This window comes from Stegastes partitus, unplaced genomic scaffold, assembly GCF_000690725.1.
Source record: "Stegastes partitus isolate 25-593 unplaced genomic scaffold, Stegastes_partitus-1.0.2 Scaffold15, whole genome shotgun sequence".
Taxonomy (NCBI): Eukaryota; Metazoa; Chordata; class Actinopteri; family Pomacentridae; genus Stegastes; species Stegastes partitus.
This window is the reverse complement of record NW_007577746.1, coordinates 619,377-624,577: the sequence shown is the minus strand read 5'-3', so window position 1 is coordinate 624,577 and position 5,201 is coordinate 619,377. Positions and strand designations below refer to the sequence as shown.

Genomic DNA, 5,201 nt, shown 5'->3' with positions numbered 1-5,201 from the left:
GGTACAGCCTCCGCTCCCAGGACATTTTACTGTTCTCGGTCCCTCGTGCCTTCTCTGCATTTGGGAAGACTGCGTTTTGCTACAATGCCCCTTGGTCCTGGAATTTGATCCAGAGAACGCTCAAATTGTCTGACCTTGTTTCCCTGGGAGATTTTAAATGTTTGTTACAAACTGTAAAAACAGAAGTCTGTAACTGCTTTAAATGAGTTTTTATGTACTGTATGTATTGCATGTTTTTATGCCTTGTAGTGATGTTACATTATTTAGCTTATTTTTTGTGTGTTGTATTGTTGTAAACCTTGTTGCTGCCCTCTTGGCCAGGGCTCCCTTGTAAAAGAGATGTCAATCTCAATGGGACTCACCTGGTTAAATAAAGGTTAAACAAAATTTTTAAAAAATGCACAACCCCATAGGTGCCACATAACTAAAATCTATTTAAGGCCGGGTGATGGAGGGCTTTTAGATTGCGCATCAATGGCTTAATCAAGCCCAGATTTGGAATATTATCCACTCCACTATGTGTTAATAAAAGTTCAAAATGCAAAGTATTGTTCATCCATAAGCAGACCAAAAGAGCTTCAGTTTTTGTTTTACTCCTACATGGGTTACAACAGAACAAATTCTTGTTTGTTTCAGAACTTCTTAAATGTCCCCTTTATCAACATCCTTTATTAATATGGATCTTCCCTTTTAAATCATGAAAAGACGAAAGGAACATGTTATGACCCTGTGCGGGTCATCTGGTGTTTTGTGTTTTTTGCTGCCTGTGTCTGTCCTCAGTGTGAGTGTGTGTGCATGTGTGTGGTGACGAATGGATTAAGAGCAGGTGGTGACCCCGGGTTGGCTGGCTCACCTGCTGCCGCGCCGATTCCCAGCCACACCATTGGTCAGAGGGCGGGCCAACCCAGTATTTAAACAGCCCGCCAGCTGTACTCCTCCTCCTCACCTCCAGCCTCACCACCTCGGAGAAAGCCAGCAGACCCTTGCAACTGCACCTCAGGAGGACGCAGCAGTCGTGTGTTTGTTACAGAATCGTTTGAAAACAGATCCCGAGTCTTGTAGGGACTCTTGGTAAACTTGTAGTTAGAGAGCAGAGTAGGAGGGAGAGGCCTTTTTCTTTAAAACCTTTTCTCCTGTTTTTTTGTTCTTAGGTAGGTAGGTAAGATTGTTGTCTTTTATTTGCTTTTTCTTTTCTGATAGTCAGGATTAAGGTAGGATAGGTTTTGTTTATTGTTTTGGCCTGATTTCCCCTCTTCGTTGTGAAAATAAAAAAACTGCTTGTTTGATAACTGACTTGTCTGATTGCTGGCCTTCTTCGAGGTGGNTCACATTAGGTAGACAGCACAGTGATAATCAAAAAACAAACACCTGCTGAATCAGCTGAAGAATCAGCTGCTGATTATTACAGTGAGCTTTGATAACAGGAAAGCAGTCCAATGGCTCCTTGTGTTGACAAGAACACAACACAATAACACAATAGCAGAATAACATAAAAACATTACACTGGCAACTTTGACAGCTTCGGTATTCTAGATGGCCTTACTGGAGGAAAAATAAGAGCACAAACATGTTTTCAGATCTTCTTCAATCTCAGATACATGAAGTAGAAGATTCTGGAATCAGCCTTTTAAAGTAAAGTGGTTGAATTGTGAAAACAGAGCTACAACACACAATTTTAGAGTGAAACACTTTCACTCTAATTTTCTTCGCGGAGAGGTAATTCGATTTTTAACAAAGTACTTAACTGCCCTCCAGTCTCGTCTCTTCAAGGCTTCAGGTTCTGCAGTGATGCAGCGCTGACAGTCCTCCTCTCCTGGGACTTGGTTCATCAGAATGAATTTCTTCAAATGACGTTCTATTGCAGCAGATTCTTCTGTTGTCCAGGTTCTTTTAACAATAGGTTGTTTACCTAAATGGGCATAAAAAGGATAACTTACAGAGTTGTTAGAACTTTAACCTGTAACTACAACTAACAAAATCTGCACAGTCAGGAAAAATACAGTTTTACCAACCATTAACTAAATACCTCTTTTATGCAGGAGGAGGCATATGTTTTGCCCATTTTTAAAGGAGGGGATCCCACTGACGTTGACAACTATCGGCCAATTTCAAAACTCTCAGTGGTTGCTAAAATTATGGAATCCCTGGTGAATGATCAGTTAAAGGAGTTTTTAATAAAAAGTGGTCAGCTTAACCCTGTTCAGTCTGGCTTTAGATCTGGTCACAGCACAATAACCGCTGCCTCCAAAGTGCTGAATGACTTAAAACTCAAAACCTTGACAATAATAAACACTGTGCAGCAGTGTTTATTGACTTATCCAAGGCATTTGACTCTGTGGACCACACCATCTTAACTAATAGGCTTCATGATATTGGCTTGAATCTTGATTCGGTTAATTGGTTCGCTAGTTATCTTTCGGACAGGTCCCAGACAGTCCTTGTCGATGGGCTGAGGTCATCTTCTAAGTCAATTGCTCGGGGTGTGCCCCAAGGTTCCATTCTGGGGCCCATCTTGTTCATGATCTATATCAACAACATTGGCAGAGATATAACAGATTCTGATTCTTCTAACTTTCATCTGTACGCTGATGATACAATTGTTTATTCTTGTGCTTCCTCTCTGTCTTGCGCTTTCCAGCACTTACAAAAATTGTTTACTTTGATTCAGGTTGACTTTAAAAACCTTAAGCTGGTCTTAAATGCAAGTAAAACAAAAGTTATGCATTTCTCTAGATCACACTGCAGGCCTCCTGCTCCTAACATCTCCACTTCTGAGGGAAAGTGCATAGAACTAGTGGATTCCTATAAATACCTTGGGGTTTGGCTTGACTCCAGACTAACCTTTTCCACTCATTTGGATAGACTTGTCAAAAAACTCAGATTAAAGCTAGGTTTTTATTTTAGAAATAAGCNATAATAATAATTAAAGCTGCAAGCAGTGTTGGTCGGGTCCTCGGTCTGCGTTGGACCCTCATGCCCGTCTGACCTCCATTTTGACACAATTTAAACCTGCTTTAAGTTGAAGGAGCCATTTTTCTCTCTGCTCAGCCTCAGATTGTCAGTGAGTCACATGACCTGCTGCACTGAGCTGCCAATCAGGATCACAGCTGCAGGTGATGATGTCATCGTTCTTCATGTCCCTGGGTGAGAGAGCTGAGAGTTTTACTGACTTTCTCTCACTTTCTCTCTCCCATACAGTCACAATTTTCACCAAATGTGTGTAAAAACAGCTTATTTTTGTGGGAAATCTTGCTAGGAAGCCCTCAGTGTCATTTTTAAAGCTGTAGGACCTTTAGTTTTTTGTGTAGATGACCAAATGTCACAGTATGTCTGGAGATGTCCCATAGACAGTCATACAAAGTATGAGCTGAGGCTGCAACAGCTCATCAACTTTAACGGCTTGCAATTCGAAAACTGGTTGAGAAAAACCCAATCCCTTCAGAACTTTTGTACATCAAGGCCTTCTCTGTCTCCTGTGCGATTTTCAAGCTGGTACGATTTACGGTGTCAGACAAGATAATTTTTTCCCAAAAGATGTTTTTGCTCATTTTTTTATTTTGAAAGGCAAATTGTGGACTTCCTGTTGGAGATAGGTCGGGGTTTCAGCACGAGATTTGTGGGTCTCATTGAGACGAACGTTTTGATGTTGGTTTGATCTCTGTACGACATTCCTACTGGGTGCTAGGGCCGTTTTAGTGTGTTTTTCTGTAACTAGGTGGCGCTAGAGAGCATTTTTGCCTTTTTTTTTTCATTTTATCAAATTGTTCGCCGATTCGGACGTGTGTGCCAATTTTGGTGAGTTTTTGAGCGTGTTTAAGGGGTCAAATTAAGGGAAACGCACGGTCAGGCAAATAATAAGAAGAAAGAAACGAAGTGGGAACAAGATTGCTGCAGCAAGTAGGGGTCCTTGGACCCTAATAACAACAACACTGGATACAGTAACATATTGCTCACAGTCCGGTGATAGAGCATGATGCTCTATCTCACCCCAATGTCCTCACTCCTCAACCCTCGCCCCCTACCTCTCCCCGCTTGCTGCTCCTCCCCCTCCCCTCGAGCTCAGAGTTGAACAGTTATAGCTGAAGGTATCATCAGGAAGGTTTTTTTCAATTTTATTTCTGTATTTCTGTATTTATTTATTTTAATCAATCACTTAGATTAATTATTCATTTTAACAGCACTAATGTCTGCTGTATATAGACAACCGTACACGGGTAATTGTTATGAAGTCTGCCCTGGGTACATTCAACTTCCAATAAAGGTTATTGACAACATGCCACTGTTGTTTGAGTTGCTGCACCCTTACAATACCTATAGGAAACTAGTCATCATTCCCTCTGCTCCATGAAACACGTTAATGCTCAGTAGTATACATATATGGTTCTTTAATATATTTGTAGTGTACTAAATTGTGTTTATTTTCAAAGGGCATATATGCAGCTGAAACAGGTAGCCTAGTGCATCCCAAATTTTTCAACAAAACACTTTAATACACTTTAATATAGTCATTATGGCCTTTAGAACAATATTTTTGAGGAGATGGGGTAGTGCACTATAGGCCCCTGTGACGCAGCCTAAGGCATTTTCCCCCTTAAATTACTTTTACACTTTAAGCAGTTGTGAAACCAGTACTTTTAGACTTTTATTTGAGTAAAAAGCTTGAATTGATACTTCAACTTCCACAGAACTCTTTTGATACCCTAGTATCAATGCTTCTACCTGAGTAATGCATGAGGCCTTACACTTTTCAGATAATTCAGATGCAGTACCGGGGGGGGTACTAGTGGGGGCGATAGAGAGCAAAAAGTGTGTGAAAAATCAGAGGTCCAAAACTCGGTCCAAAGCTCATTTTGACATCAAAATAGAGACTGCTGAGAAAACAACAGGGGAGCATCTCTATAGCCTTAGAAGCCTATTTTAGAGGTTTCAAAGTGAGGACCGGCCAAAATGTCCTCACTTCGCAAAAAAGACTTCACTTTGTTGGTTAAAAACTCGGACCGGTCCTCAGTGAGTAACAAGTACAAGAACTCACACACACACACACACACACACACACACTCGCATTTGTCCCTTTTTGGGGCCCCACGTTTTTTACCCAATTGTGGGGCCCACCCTTTCCAATGGTCCCAGACTTCTGTAAAAAATCACACAAGTTTAAAAAAAAAAAATTAACAACATTTTCAGTCACTTTAAATTAGCCA

At 40.9% G+C, this 5,201-nt stretch overlaps 1 long non-coding RNA gene across 1 annotated transcript in view; it reads right to left on the bottom strand.

The window, feature by feature from the left end:
- The window catches only part of LOC103363441 (uncharacterized), a 7,711-nt gene extending 5,754 nt beyond the window's left edge, over nucleotides 1–1,957 (bottom strand). Inside the window, exons 1-2 of the long non-coding RNA XR_520497.1 lie at nucleotides 1,330–1,957; nucleotides 934–946 (exon numbers count right to left, since the gene is read on the bottom strand). This is a non-coding gene — a long non-coding RNA (uncharacterized LOC103363441). The remainder of the gene's footprint in view (nucleotides 1–933; nucleotides 947–1,329) is intronic.
- Nucleotides 1,958–5,201: the final 3,244 nt, after the last annotated feature.